The sequence below is a fragment of the Mauremys mutica genome, chromosome 5, assembly GCF_020497125.1.
Source record: "Mauremys mutica isolate MM-2020 ecotype Southern chromosome 5, ASM2049712v1, whole genome shotgun sequence".
NCBI classification, from domain to species: domain Eukaryota; kingdom Metazoa; phylum Chordata; order Testudines; family Geoemydidae; genus Mauremys; species Mauremys mutica.
The window spans coordinates 107,096,073-107,112,946 of NC_059076.1; the positions used below are offsets into that span (position 1 = coordinate 107,096,073).

Genomic DNA, 16,874 nt, shown 5'->3' on the forward strand with positions numbered 1-16,874 from the left:
TCATAGCACACTTTCTAGAACCTAAACTTACCTGACAAGATATTGTCATGGCATAGAGAGACAAAGCTCCTCCAAAATCTTCCAGTGTAATACAGTCAGGCTTAGCTGTGATCTTCCATTCATAAGAAAAGTCACACAGTCCTCTTACCTCCTCAGTGGAAAGACCGTGTCTCTTTGAAATCTCATATATGTATCAGTACAGTTCTGTGATCTTTATTCACAAATAGGATACTCCCAGCTAATTGTTCTTCCCTATAACCTCTCTCTTGTTGACTTTGCAATCTTACCATCTGACTCTGCATGCAGATATGCTTATACTGTGAGACACGCACTGAACAATACATATTTGACCGAACAAGGTGAGATAAGCATCTCATGTCCTCTGCCTGAACAGAATCTGTCCAAGGATGGTCACCTCCTGGTGACCTGCTTTTAACTTCAAGCTTTTAAGAACAGAAATTTCCATTATGCATACATACTGTCTTAAATATTAGCTGCACATACATTTAATAATGACTAAGATGACCAGCAAGTTATTGGATGTTGAAGACTTTACATGCCACACTCTGGCATACCAGACCCAGACTCAGAGTATCCCCCTAACCCTTATGCATCCCTGTGTCCTCTGCCAGTTGGCAGCAAAATGTCCCTGGTCACACTTGTCATGAGCCTTCTCACGTGATAGGCTTGGAAATTAAGATCATTCTTTTACCAGCACTCCTGTGTCTTACACATTTACCACATAGGATATTCTTTGCTGTTGTTACAATCTCTACATCTAAGAGCAGTGAGGAGTCTGAGGCTGTGCACTTGGCTTGAAATTGGTTATTACATGCCCTCAATTGTTGGTGAAGATAGCGTAGCAGCAATTTCAGTTCCCTCTTCCTACCATCATCACATTTTCCCTTGATTAAATATGAGCCAAGAGTTTTTAATTTATCCACTTATAACAAAATAATCCTCACAACACATCTGTGAGGTAGATATTAATTTTAAAAATAACTTTAAAAACTTGCAAAATATATTAGTTGCAGAGGCTTGTGTCAAATGACTTTGCAGACCCCCATGAGGAGGTAAATGAACAATGGTGTGTTAATTATAGCTGAGTATCATATATTAGGTATCAGCACATAATTCCAAATCCTACCAACCAGACAATAGTTTTCTGCCATGATTTGGCATGCACCAGAGGGATTCACAACAATATGTGAAAATAACATAGCTTATAACATAACTCAGCTGCAACTGTTCTATGCAGAACTGATTGCATGTTTGGGGTCCACATGTGTCAGGTTAATTTCATTTCACTGATGTGCATGCAACATTAGCAAAGTTTTGCAGGCTTCAATACTTTCTGTTGCAATTTAACCGCTTGATAGCAGTACATATTGTTAGACACAAAGGACTAAATTCTGCTGACACTAGTGTAAATCTAGAATAACAATTAGTGTCCAGGATAGGGATTACTAAGTAGGGTTATGCATGTATATAATGCTTTTATCAAGCATTGACTGCATGAATCCATCATGGAAAAAATTAATTTGAATTTTTGTGATATTGGCCTTCCAGCAAAAGCACATTAGTCTCATTGGTTATATTCAGTGTACATATGAAATGTAGAAATGTGAAGAATGGATTTTCTGTTATACATCTTTCATTTTCTGATTATCATGAATAAGATAACTACTACCAAATGGTCAGTTTGATTCCTTGGATTAGAACTTGCCATTATTTTACATATGAAACTCTGAAGTCACAAAAAGTAATGGTAGGATTACCATTGGCTCACAAACTACCGAGGGCCATTCTGAAAAGCAGTATTAATCAAACAGCCGTTAAAAGAGAGAGACGTCATCAGAAAGCATTATGCAGTGCAACATATGTCTTAAAATCTGTTACCTGTCACATAAAGATAGTGGTAAACGAATTTTAAAGTAGCAAGAACCTACCAAATGTAGGATATAAAAATAGAAATTAGATAATTTTGGAACAAAACTAATGATTATGACGCCTCTAGAGTAATGTATGTCTTAGCCTCCAGAAGAACAAGATTTAGTGTAACACACCCATAAAAATATAGCCTTCCAAATAGCTACAAGAAGCTTTAAAATTATTTCCCCACATGATAAATATCAGTCAATTGATTTTAAAATATATGAGTCTTAGCATGATCAGCAGATCGGGGTATTGTAGGTGGTTGACAGTTCTACCAAAGCGTGCGTGAGTAGTCTTTGTATCCATAATGCTTTTAATTGAATATAATCCTTAGGGAAGTTGCTGAATTGATGCCCTTAGAAAGTAAATTGTCAGCTCTTCCTGAGAAAAAGCAGGTGAAAGGAGAATATTACCCAAGTTGCTTTCCTTGAAATCTTTTTAACTTTTCCGAAACAACAGTCAGCAGTGGTGTCATTTTTCTTCCTTCTCCTGCAGTAAAATGACTGATTCTTTTCTGTGCACTGAGACTAATTCTTTGCTTGCATTGTTTTTTCTTCAAGCTCTGGCTCCTGGAGTCTTATGATTATATAAGCTTTACCAGCTTTTTTTAAAGTGAGTTTCTACCCTTCATGGTTGAGAAGAACTTAAATACATCACCTAAGTTAGCTTAATGACTTGGAAACCAGATATGGGAGGGAGGAGAATCCTTTTTTTTTTAAAATAATAAAACTCAATAGCCACTCTCAAGGTTTTTCAGGGCCTGACTATGATTTTTAAATGCTTGGGGTTGCCAGTACTGTCAGTGTAACCATGAGGTTTTTGGGGAATTAACAAAAGCCTGCTTGTAAAGCATTCCCCAAGTCACTCACTTGTACTTTGGTGTCTGAAGGTCCGGCTGGAGCCCTTTAGTTTAAGAGGTGGTGCGTAACCAAGTGGCTGTCCTATGGGGTCAAATTGTTGGAGACATATCTGATGTTTTCTGAAGTCTGATTTTTGAATAAATCCGCTTGATTGTCAATCATAAAAAATGTATATTTCTGGTGTTGTTTCAGGGTATAAACCATTGCCATTTTGTGCTGTGGGTTACTGAGTCTCCAGTATGCAATCCACCCACTTACACAAGTACCACTGTAAAGATTTTAATGTTTAGGAAATATATTTTATTAGCAACTGCATTCATTAATTTGTTACATTTACCTTGTTAATTTTGATATTCAGTGGATGCAGCTTATGTTATAAATATTTCTTTTTAGTTTCAAAAATATTATTGCACACTATATGCCAAGGTCCTGGGCATTACTGAACACTGACAAATGCATACCCAGAAACCAGTCTGGTTTACCAGTGGGTTAGTATAGTTTAAATGGATATTAGTGTTATAAGAATCTGTTTACTGTTTAGACTTTATGGAATTCTGTAGGATGCTGCATGTATTAATCCTACTTATAATATCTGTATTTCATGCTATAGATGTTTGCTCTATAACTGTAAAATGTTTGTTCTGAAACTCTGTAACTCGCCAAACAGGGGGATGGGACCTCATCTAATGCAAAATGCTGGATTCCAATAGCAGGTGTTACCTCCTGCCCATGAGGAAGGACAATTGACTCCAAATGGGCCATTGTGGCACAAATATTTTGTCGATATCTCCCCCACCCATCCATGAAGAGGTTATGTACAGAAGATCTCATCCCATCAGCTTAGACTCTAGGGAGGTAGAGATAAAAATCTCTGACCATGTGGAATTAGGATCTCTTTATGCTGTCTGGACTCCGAGGGGAAAAGATTCCTAAACATAAGCAAGAGATCCAAACTGCATGTTACCTGTTTAAAACTCGTAAATAACTCTCATTTCTTTTTCCTAGTCAATAAACCTTTAGTTAGTTTGTTACAGGATTGGCTGCAAGCCTTGTCTTTGGTGTGAGATCTAAGGTGCATGTTGACCTCAGCTAAGTGACTGGTGCCTTTGGGACTGGGAGAAACCTGGATATTTTGTGATCTTTAGTGTAAAGTGACTATCTTGCCTGGGGGGCAAGATATATTGGAATGCCCAAGGGGACTGTCTGTGACTCCATGTTAAGACTGTATAGTGCCTGAGGAGTTAACACTTGTTGGTTGGTTGGTGAAATTTAAGTATAGCACTCAAAACCAGTTTGAGGTTTGTGCCCTGCTTCTTAACAGTCTGACCTAAGGTTGATATTCTTCCTCCTGAACCACTTCAGACAGTCTGACAATTATATTGCTAGACCACATGTGTCCAGAAACAGGAATATAATTTGTATCCAAGATAATAGAGAAATATTCCAGATGCTGTCTTAGATCTCTCCAGGTGCTAAATATTACTCTTTTACCTTCTTTTCTTTTTTTTTGGCTTTTTCCCCAAAATAGAGTTTGTTCATGTTTCTGAACATGTTGTTAGTCTAGGATAGCCACATATCTGACACAACATTATATGGCACATTTAGGAAGTACTTTACCTCTCAAATATTAGAGTTGTTGCAAGAATAAAAAGTCTATTAAGATCAAACATAATCTCAACCAACGGGATCTTACACAAAAAGTATCCTTTTGGGAGAGACAAGAATATAAAGAAAATAGATGAAGGGCTAGCAGGGGGAGGAGTGGGAGAGGGATAAGTCTACCTAAAATTGCTGACTAAAAGCAGTTCTGGGGGGAATAGTCCAGAAATGCATTCAGAAATAAACAAAGAGAAGATACAGAAGCATGGTTCAAAGAGAAATGCTCTGAAGTATTTTCTGCCTTCTGGCTAGAGATGACATTGAAAGTAGTATGGACATGGGTTGATTAAGCTGCTGTCAACATATTTGGCCCCAGGAATTAGTTACTATTGATTTACAGCTTACTGTGAGGGGAAAAAGGCAGAAACTTATTAAAATAAATGTATTCAGTATATTCTATTAGCATACTTGCTGCAAAGAGGGGAAAAACAAGATGGAATTAATCTAAGAATAAATCCACATCAAAATATATTATTAGAATGAAAAGTGGCATTTCTGTTGCAAACCCATGAGAAAAATTCAGGCACAACTGATAAACTAAGATTTTATTTTTGCTACCCCACAACCTTAAAACAATGGCATACTTTGCTAGTCTTACTTTTAAAGAATACTACTTAACTCATCAGATTAATGAGATGTAAGAACAAAATAATATAGTTATTTCATTTATAAAATGTTTGCATTATATTTATTTGGAAATTCTGAAAGACAAAAAAAAACCCTCTCCCCTTTTCTCTTTGTAGATAAATGACTGACTCCCCACTTGCTTAAAAACAATGATAGACATAAGGCAGCCAGATCATCAAAACAAGTTGAGCCTCTCATGTGGAGAACCTAGCTGCCTGAAGAGGAACCTTCAAAGAGGATACAAACCCCCATGTGCAGCATCACGCAGCATCTTGTACAAAGGTATAGAGTATAAATGTAGCTATAACTTCAGACACACAATTAGGAAAATAGGAATTTCCAGGGGCCCTGGGCCAGGCCAATGTGCTATCTAGTCAAATGCTGAAATAAAGATCTTATATTATATATATAATGGGGGGCGGGGGGAATAAAATTAGGAGCAATGGGTCAGGATGTGCAGATAGGCTCATAACTTGCCATTTTGCTGTTCTTCTGGAATTTCAGTAAGTGCAACCACCAATCCTTCCTCCTGTATCACCCCAATATTTAAAATACATTTATAGGCATTAAGCTGTCTACTATTTTTTTTAGTTTGTCTTCCTAGCATTTGTTCTTCTTTTACTCATTTTTCACTTCCTTTTCCTTCATTCCACTTCTATCTTTTGTTCATGGGTATCTTGATGAATCATTTCCTCTCTCGCTCTCTCAATTAAATGTCTGATTTATTCACCATGACTAGAGTGAACCTGCCTTCACAAAAGAGGGAAGTTTAATAGCATCAATAGGGTATGTTGTTGTTAATCTATGTTAATGTGTTGAATTGTCTTTTTTTTTTTTTTGCCTTCTATTGACTGCTTTTAGGATGGCTGTTTAAATGAAATTCTAAATTCTATCAATTCTGACATGGATTTATATTCTGATACAGGAAAATCCATATATTTTACATAGTCCAGTTTAAAAAAAATGATTTAAAATGATTAAAAGTGAATTAAAGAGAATCTTCTGTGTATAAACAAGTTCAAAGTTATGAAAGGGAAAAAAAGGAGGCAAGTTGCAACTCATCATGCAGTGAAAATAAGTAGAAGTATACAAATATTATCAGTGTGTTTGGTATAAATCCCAATTAAGCACATGGATGCTATGATGATGAATGACATACAAATTATTGTAAATAACTAAAATAGGGCCTCTGCTTTACAGATAACATCATCAAGCTATTTCCCAGCTCATTAACTAATACTGTAACTTCGCTAAAGGTAGCCATCAACGAACTGTCCTTCATCCATTATACAGTTAAGCTACAAGACAATATTATAGTAGAGAGACAGTGATCAAATGAGACAGGAAAGTGAAACTGGAATCTTAGCAGTACAATGATGCTACCTCACACCATGCTGCTATGACAGTTTCCTGAGTGACTTCACATGCACACTGAATAACCGTGACAGAAATAACCCCTGTGGAGCTACAGAAGGGAGGACTTGCTGGTTCAGTGAACTATACTATAGCACTAACTCAAATGAACAGCGCCACTCTAAAGCAATCCCATCACCCCCAGCTACTCCACTTAAATAGTTTCATGAACTTCCGAGTTGTTTTAAATGCTGCTGTTCTGATGGTATGTCAACATACTTATAATGTAGTCTGCTTTGTTTGTTTCTCCTGAAAGTTTTTTCCTCTTGTTGGTCTGCAGATTCACTGGAGGCTATCTGCTCAGTTATATATTCAACAGAATTGAATATACTGATGATTCCTGATGATCCTGATGATTTTCATTTGATGTACAATTATTTCCTTCCTGTAAACGTTAATAAAATTTAAACATTCTAATATCCACAGAAAATGAACACAAATAAGACGTGGCCTAAACAAGTTCACTGTTAAATTTGAAAGAATATTTGCAGACACTGTTGTTGCAGTGTTTACCTATCTCTAATAAACAAGAACTATAACACAAACCCTTCAAATACTACAGCAAAACCTATCCAGTGAAATATTTCAGGTTCATAACATTTTACATGGCAACACTTCACTTTATAGAAATAATATTTACAGTTCAAACATAGAAGCCCAAAGTCACTGAGGTGTATAAAACCTTTAGTACACAGTATAAATCAGTTAACTGCTTTACAAAGATAATACAAAACAGCCATCAAAAACTTCATACCTGGATCTGTAAAAAGGAAAATAATTAACAGCTTGTCTGGTAGCCACCACACATTATGTTACCTTTGGAAAGCTGACACAGACAAAAGAGGATTTTAACACAAGTCAGTAATTGTCTGATTTAAACAAACAGGAGAAACACAGGTTGAAAAAGTAAATGCATATCCCAAAAATAAGGAAAAGGGGTATTTTCAATTTCCTTTTGAGCATACACTAAAGATCATCTGTTAGGATCAATAAGGTATATTCCAAATATCTAATTTGCTGTTGAGCATACACTGGAGAGATCATCTGTTAGGATCAATAAGGTATATGCCAAATAACTAATTTGCTATGTTTATAGGTAGGGAAAGACATGCTTTATCATCTGCTATATCCTTGTTTGTCGCTAAAAGGACTCAAACACATGTAAATCCTAGATGTTATATATGGCAAAGATAGATTAGGCGCTGATTAGTCCACTTCTCTTCCATGAAGGATTGTTGGCTCCTGGTGTTTTTTTGTTTGTTTGTTTGTTTTGTTTTTTGTACAATCCCTTTTAAACATCCCAAGCAATGGGGTTTTCATTTCTTCCCTTGGGAGGACTATTCCACAGCCTGATACAGCTCACTGTCAGAATTCCTCTTTCAAAATTTCATTCCATTACTTCTAGTTATAGTCCCTTTTATTAAACCAAATCATTCTTCATCCTCCTTAGGACCAAACTGTAGTATTTTGCCACTGGTTTGACTAGAGGGCAGTTTGGAACCATAGTAAGTATTACCAGCCCCCTACCAATGTTTAACTACTTTTTTATCATCTCTTTCCAGTTTGTCAATATGTCTGTGGTGATAAGGAGCTCAGAAGTGAACATAGTATTCCATAAAAAGCAACAAAGAATCCTGTTGGTACCTTATAGACTAACAGACATATTGGAGCATAAGCTTTCGTGGATGAATACCCACTTCATCAGACACATGACATGCTCCAATATGTCTGTTAGTCTATAAGGTGCCACAGGACTCTTTGTTGCTTATTACAGATCCAGAGTAACACGGCTACCCCTCTGATAGTATTCCATGTGAAGTTGCTGCATAAGGGACTGATCCAAGATCCACTGGAGTCAATGGAAGTCTTCTGATTGACACCAATGGGCTTAGATCAGGTCTTGACAGTATAAAGAAACCCTTAGCAGTCTCAAAACCCAGTAGGTAAACCAAAGGAACACACAATTATTATTTTTAAACATTTTATGATTTTGGGGGATGACTCATTTTTAGTACTTGTGCGAGGTTGCATTGTGACCACCCTCAATTTCCATTTATTTGAAAGTCAATTAATGGTATCGATTGATCTTTGGGATATTTGTATTGCTGGATCATATTTTTACAGGACTTGATGGGCATGACAAACTCCAAATGATGTCAATAGAATAGTAATTTAATTTGTGGATTGAGGACAGTATTATATATAGCAATGTCTGGCCTTTTAGAAGTCACTTATCTAAAATTAGTGTATTCCCTATACTGAGGTCTACTGTGTGTGGATTGTAATATATATAGGCTACACAGTTTGAGGCTTTTAAAATTTGTAAATTAGTTTTTATGTATTGGAAAAATTATACCTTCCTATAAAACACAAATTACCTAAAATCAAAATTTTCCTCATTAGAAAATTATGTTCTAGATTATTAAATTATCAATCAAAATTATTAAAACAAAGACAATTTTGCTGACTTAAGCAAATATTTTTAAAAGAGGATCTTGGAACTGGATATTTTTTATTTATGTATTTATTTTTCTAATGTGAGAGCTAACCCATCTTTCTTCAAGTGTTTTATTGTAACAGAAGAGTTCTGCTAACCCAATGTAGTTTCTGTCATTCACAATTCTGAGTCATGCAATTATTATTTTGGGGGGATATTTTATTACAACTCCTCTATTGCTAGTCTGGGGCTCTCAGAGGAAATGTGTGTTATAGAGATTCATCCTTTTTAGCTAGATTCTGAGCTGTTTTTTAATGTTTTCAAACTCTCTGTCTTAAATTGCATTTTAGATATTCCCTTTAATAATTAAGATATATTCCCTTTCTTTTTTTACAAAAATAATCCAAACTATTTTCATCCTATAGCTACTGTATAAGTTGATTCTATTTTAATTCAGTGTTAGAGACATCTGTTTCTTTGCCTACTTAGATAAAAATCTCTAAAACAGGATGTCACTATCAGGAGAAGGATCAAGTAAAAATTATAGGTCCTTGAAGAATAGGTTGATTGGTTTTTTTTCAGATATTTTAAATATAAAATAGCATTTTATAAGCCATGCTTGATTCTGAAATACATGAGCTGAAACTCAATCTCTATTTAAGGATATGATTTACACTCTTATGCATGATATCTTTGCTCTCTGGTCAAGCCACAAATTATAGCGACTCTAAAATTCCTGTAATGCAACTGGCAAGGGAGGTGCAAATGTAACTGTTAATTAAAATGGTTCATTTGTTTTATTCATGTATAAAATACATATCTGAATACATCATAGCTCATGGAAACTTTACTCAATAGCAAGAGATTTGTTAAGCTCTGAAAGCAGTATGCAGATAGCTGTGCTTCAGACAGGAGAAAAAAATCAAATCCCATATAAGTAGGATTGGAATGGCACGTCCATGTTCTAGAATTACTGTGCGGTGTTTCTGAAGATTTAGGGATTTCTGAAGAATTGTCTTATTTTAGGCTTTAGTTTCCAAAGAAAATATTTATGACAAAGCCAGCAAATACCTGATTAGTGCCTGAAAAGGGATTACTAATCAAACTTTACAGATTTACAGAGGCTCTGAGAAGACAAAATTATCTTCCAAGAAAACTTGTGATTCCAACAATTTTACATAGCTATGTCTGTATCTGAGCTGATTCAAGTGTCTGATTGTAATTGAAACTTTTCTCAGAAGGGTATTCATTTGAGAAAAATTACTTTAAAAGGTTAATTAGTTGGATGCTTCATGTACTACTGTTCAAATCTGGCAAGTTGTTAAGGTCCTCAGTAAAATATCCACAAACTTCCTTGAGCAAATGGGTAGTCCACTGAGATTTATAAACATTGTGTGGTTCAGTTAGCCCTATATTTAAAATATTAATAATTTATAATTAGAGATGTACAAGCCAATTAGATAAAACAAGAAAGAATCTTGGTCTTCACCCAAAGTTTGAACAAATCTTTACAAGGCTTTCACTGAGTTATCATCTCATTTTTCTCCAATTCCTGGTTTCCTAAGAAGAGGCAAGCCTGTAGAAGCAGAAGTAGTATTTGAATGAATGTTCTTGCCATATTTCTTGTCCCAATGGAACTTTTGACAGAGAGCCAGTATCAGCCATATACAGAAGTAAAATCATCTCTCCCTATCCTCCTCAATACTCCCCAGGATTGCATTTTCCTCCAGGGATCATATTAGTCCCTTTTCCCATAGCACTGCACTTATAGCTCATGTTCAGTTGTTTCTCCACTATAACCTCTGTGAGTTATATGATTGAAATATGCCATATAGATCAGTAGTTCTCAACCAGGGGTCCAGGGCTCCCTAGGGGCCCTCAAGCAGGTTTCAGGGGTACCTCCAAGCAGGGCCAGCATTAGACTCACTGGGGCCCAGGGCAGAAAGCTGAAGCCCCACAGATTGGGGCTGAAACCCAGGTCCCTGAGCCTTGCGACCTGGGGCTGAAGCTGAAGCCTGAGGAAAGTAGCTTTGTGGGGTCCCCTGTGGCATGGAGCCACAGGCAATTGCCTTGCTTGCTACCCCCTAACATCATCCCTGGGTTTTATATGCAGAAAACTAGATATTGTGGCACAGGTGGGCTGTGGAGTCTTTATAGCATGTTGGGGGGAGAGCTAAGGAAAAAAAAGGTTGAGAACCTCCAATATAGATCATTGTTGTAACCACAGTTATATATTTGCAACAAATCTTGTACAAAATGTGGCATGTAAGATGTCTATGGAAAGGTTATGATTTGCCAAATATGATTATGCTATTTGTATGCATGTATCATTTTTGTATTTGAAGTTATGAGTATTGGCTCTATACCTGTATTTCAAATGTTTGCTCCTGGGGTAACGCCCACACGGTAGTTAGCCAGCACATTTTGAAGGGATTATTCAAATTAAGTGGCTCATCAAAAAACACTTAACTGACAATGGACCATGGGAGATTCCCATCTACCCTGAATGACCTGTCCTGCAAACTTACTGTCTAGGGTATAGGTAATGATTTTCTGCACTGACTAGGTGAAATGCATGGACATGTGACTTGTGTATGTGACTCCAAACCCCATATTCTTATTGTACTTTTCCACAGTAAGAACAATGGGATTCCCTCCACATGGCAGAAGATATAAAAGGCCCTCCATTTTGCCTCTTTCCTGCCCAAACCTCTAGACTATGAACTATACTAATGGAAGCATTCTAACCAATGGACTGAAGACCTTCCAATGATTTGGAAGCAACCAGAGAGTTGACTTAAGCCAGCAGTTTATTCCATCACTGCTACAAGCCTGAACCAAGAACTTTGCATTTATTGTATGTATTTGATTCCTTTAACCAATTTTGACTCTCACCTTTCTTTCTTCTTTTTATGAACAAACTTTTAGATTCAGGATACTAAAGGTTTGGAATAAGCATGATTTTTGGCTAAAATCTAGGTTATATATTGACCCGGGAGTGTGGCTGGTCCTTTGGGATCAGAAGAACCTGTTATTTGATTAAATTGGTTTAAAGAACCACTCATCTTCACATGTAGTGGGTTTTGCTGAGATATCTAAGGGAAATGCTTTTATTACTTCTTGTTAGCTAGTGTGGTGAAACAGATGTTTACTTTTGTTGCTGGGTTGGTATATCCTATGGGCGATACACTCCAAGATTGGTGGCTAATCTGTCCTATTTCTCAGCAGTTTGTCCTGAATTTAGCATTCTCAGTTGTGGCCCAAGGAGGCATGGTTACAACCCTTAAATCCTTTTCATAGTCACTGCTTTCCATGATACATTCCCCCATTCTATAAATTTGGCCTGCGTTTCCTGTTCATAGATGTACAACTTTGCATTTGTCTACACTAAAAAGCCTTTTGTTTACATGGGTCCAATTTACCAAGCAATCCAGATTGCTCTGTATGACTTCCCTGTCTTCCCCATTATTTATCACTTAGCCAATCTAAATTTTTTATCAGCAGTGATTTGTATATTTACTTCCAGATCATTGATGAAAATGTTGACTGTTGTAGGGTATAGTCCCAATGCCTGCAGAAGCCTCTAGAAACACCCCAATTAAAAGCTGATTCCTTATTGATGATTACTCTTCGAGATCTAGCAGTGTGTTCATAGTTAATTTTAAGCGTGCTCTATCTTGATGATCTTGCAGCTATTTCTACTTGTCTTGAGTGTTGTTGTGGCTGAAAAAAGAGATTGTCCAAAACTGAAACTTCTAATATAAATTCATTCATACTGGGATCTCATCTTAGGCCTGGTCTACACTGGGGGATGAGGCGGGGGGGATCGAGAATAGCGTAGCTGAAGTCAACGTATCTTAGATTGAATTAAAATTACTTACTTCGCATCCTCGCGGCATGCTGGGGCTCCCCCATCCACTTTGCTTCCACCTCTCTCCGAGCTGGAGTTCAGCAGTCGACAGGAGAGCAATCGGGGATCGATTTATCGCGTCTACACTATACGCGATAAATTGATCCCCGATAGATTGATTGCTACCCACCGATCCGGTGGGTAGTGTAGACGTTCCATAAGGCCTTTCTCACTAATCCCCCTGCACAGCTGGCTCATTTTGGATGTTACGCAATGCCCTTGGGTGGGTCATCATCAGCAGGGATTCAACCTGAGGCCTCTGGATGTAAAATCATGAGATTTTACTTTTGAGCTAAAGGATCCAGCTCCATTAGCCAAGTCTGTAGCAGGCTTATAGTTCACTATATGTGACCCACCCTCTCCCACTCCAAGGTGGGATAGAGCACAACAGTCAGTATGCATAGTTTACATATCTGACTTAAATCTTATGGGAACAGCTTGTAAGATTTTCCTGCTTCTGAGGCATTGATCCCAAACCAAAACTATATAGTAGATTACATTCAGCCTCTAACTTGAACCCTATCTTAAACCTAATTCAGAGCCATCACTTCTAGAAAAATGGTGGTTTACTCTCAGTGCAGGAGAAAAAAATGTCATTGTCAATATTCTACCAATTAAATCTCCGTAGTATTACTGAGTAAAGAGGTGTGTAGTTTTTTGATCCCCATGTGTGACATTCATATAAAATGCAAGTAATAAAAAAATTCTGAGATCTAGGCACTTCTCTGTTGTTGCAACACTATCCTTCTTCTAACCATTTTAATTTGTTGTGGCTTCTACTGCATGTGCTGAACTCATGAACTCTGGCATGCCATAAATATCCTGTTGCCTATTTACTAGCAATTCCCATTTATTGCTGGCATGCTGGTCTCATTCCTATTTGCTATGGTCTGCCCACCCAGAATTGCCTCAATCTCTGGCATATATTTCAGCAAGAGCAACATGAATCCATAAGAAAAAAATGCACTTTCCTGTCTGCCTCCCAGTGTGATTTTTTTAAGGCTGTCCTCTCTCCCTACCCATCATATTTCACATTTTAGTTCAATTTCAGTCAGACATGTGTTTTTGGGGAGAAGGGAGGTTGTTTTAATAACATTGTGCATTACTTATGTAGACTGATAGGTGTGAATAACACTTTAAAAGCAAATATTGCCTCTCCAAGACACTCAACATATAAACTTTTGATTGAAAACACATTTAAAAGTACAATAGTCGTACAGGAGGAAACAATAAAGAATAAAACAGGTAATACCACCCTTTTGAGGGGAATGAGGTTTCATGTGCAGAGAGAAAGATAAAAGCTGCTACTACTATATATTTGTTACATTTCATGGTACAAAAGTGATCAGTATTATTAGTGTTTGTTTCAATGGTGGCATTAGCTACAGGGGGGTGGAAAAATGAGACATAATTTCCTCCTCACCACATCCCCAAAAAGTTGCGCCTTTTTTAAACTGAAAATTCATTTTTCAATTAAACAATAGTATTGAAATTACAAATTCTGAAAATGTTTGACCAGCTGTATTAGTAGGCTTTGCAGAATAAAGGACGTAAGTCAAAGTCCAATGAAGTCTATGGGAGACTTTCCATTGACTTCAGTGGCTTTGGTTAAGGCTCTGTGTTAGTTGTAAAGACAGAATGTGGAAAGGATAGATATTTTACACACAATAGCAGGGATGCTGTAAGGAGTAACACAGAAGAAAGCATGAAGATCTAAGAGAAGGAGACAGTGGGATGGTAAATCTAGGGCACAGCAAAGTTTATGGGAGGGGAATCATAATGTGTGTACCACTGAGTGTCTGCTAAACTAATCAAGGTGAGAGAGAACCAAGCATGTGGCTTTAGCAGTAAAGGCTACAAGGAAAGGGATAGGACAGATATTGGAGATGTCATACAGGAAAAACTAATGACTTGCAAGAGCATGGATGTGGGAGAGAGAATTCAAATATGTCACTGAGATTGTGAGCCTGAGTGGCACAGAAGGCAGTGGAGTCGTCAGAAAGTGTTAATGCTTGCTGTAGTTGTGCCTAAATAATTTAACTTATTCTTGTTTTTCAGATACTTAATGTGTTGCAATTTGATGGCCTGTCATAGCTAACTGGGGATGTGATGATGCCCATACCCTGATTTGGAATGGAGTTTAACAATAATTCACTGAAATTTAACATTTTGATTAAATGATTCTTGATCCCAACCCAAAGTATCAATACTGGATAATAAGTGAAACGTTTAAACTATATTATTATAAAACTATACATAAAAAATGTATAAAATATAGATTTTATGCATATCATATCCTCCATTTCTATCACTTAATGTGGAATCACTTTAACTGCAGTTAGCATTTTTATATAGTATTGCTTCCTGGCAGGATTTGTTCAATGAAGCTTTGAAGGGCTGCATACTCGAAGAGAGCTGAGGGTCAGCCAAGCTCTCTCTCATACTCCAGGGTCCTTGTTAATAGACAGAAGCAGACCGTGTGCTTTCTGTAGAGCATCACATTGGCATAAACTACTAATAGCCGGTTGTGTCACAGTGTCATGGTAACTATCTGAATCTGTACTTGCCAAACAAAAGGAAAAGATAGTATTTGGAAAAAGGTTAATGTAGTACCCATCTTTAAAAAAGGGAAGAAGGAGGATCCGGAGAACTACAGGCTGGTCAGCCTCACCTCAGTCCCTGGAAAAATCATGGAGCAGGTCCTCAAGGAATCCATTCTGAAGCACTTAGAGGAGAGGAAAGTGATCAGGAACAGTCAGCATGTCATGCCTGACTAACCTAATTGCCTTCTATGACAAGATAACTGGGTCTGTGGATGAGGGGAAAGCAGTGGATGTGTTATTTCTTGACTTTAGCAAAGCTTTTGATATGGTCTCCCACAGTATTCTTGCTGGCAAGTTAAAGAAGTATGGGCTGGATGAATGGACTATAAGGTGGATAGAAAGCTAGCTAGATCGTCGGGCTCAAAGGGTAGTGATCAACGGCTCCATGTCTAGTTGGCAGCCGGTTTCAAGCGGAGTGCCCCAAGTGTCGGTCCTGGGGCCAGTTTTATTTAATATCTTCATTAATGATCTCAGCAAGTTTGAAGATGACACTAAACTGGGAGGAGTGGTAGATACGCTGGAGAGTAGGGATAGGATTCAGAGGGACCTAAACAAATTAGAGGACTGGGCCAAAAGTAACCTGATGAGGTTCGAGGACAAGTGCAGAGTCCTGCACTTAGGACGGAAGAATCCCATTCACTGTTACAGACTAGGGACCGAATGGCTAGGAAGAAAAGGATCTAGGGGTTACAGTGGACGAGAATCTGGATATGAGTCAACAATGTGTCCTTGTTGCCAAGAAGGCTAACGGCATTTTGGGCTGCATAAGTAGGGGCATTGCCAGCAGATCGAAGGATGTGATCATTCCCTTCTATTCGACATTGGTGAGGCCGCATCTGGAGTACTGTGTCCAGTTTTGGGCCCCCCACTACAAGAAGGATGTGGAAAAATTGGAAAGAGTCCAGCGGAGGGCAACAAAAATGATTAGGGAGGTGGAGCATATGACTTATGAGGAGAGGCTGAGGGAACTGGGATTGTTTACTCTGCAGAAGAGAAGAATGAGGGGGGATTTGATAGCTGCTTTCAACTACCTGAAAGGGGGTTCCAAAGAGGATGGATCTAGACTGTTCTCAGTGGTACCTGATGAAAGAACAAGGAGTAATGGTCTCAAGTTGCAGTGGGGGAGGTTTAGGTTGGATATTAGGAAAAACTTTTTCACTCAGAGAGTGGTGAAGCACTGGAATGGGTTACCTAGGGAGGTGCTGGAATCTCCTTCCTTAGAAGTTTTTAAGGTTAGGCTCGACAAAGCCCTGGCTGGGGTGATTTAGTTGGGAATTGGTCCTGCTTTGAGCAGGGGGTTGGACTAGATGACCTCCTGAGGTCCCTTCCAACCCTGATATTCTATGATTCTATGATTGTTATCCACTGATTCCAAAAGAATTGAATTTGTCACATCAGTGCTAAAATATATATATTTTGTCATATCACTG

General features: G+C 37.7%; 1 long non-coding RNA gene across 1 annotated transcript in view; it reads left to right on the top strand.

The window, feature by feature from the left end:
* The window catches only part of LOC123371626, a 78,000-nt gene that overhangs the window by 32,301 nt on the left and 28,825 nt on the right, over positions 1–16,874 (top strand). Inside the window, exon 2 of the long non-coding RNA XR_006579873.1 lies at positions 5,198–5,363. This is a non-coding gene — a long non-coding RNA (uncharacterized LOC123371626). The remainder of the gene's footprint in view (positions 1–5,197; positions 5,364–16,874) is intronic.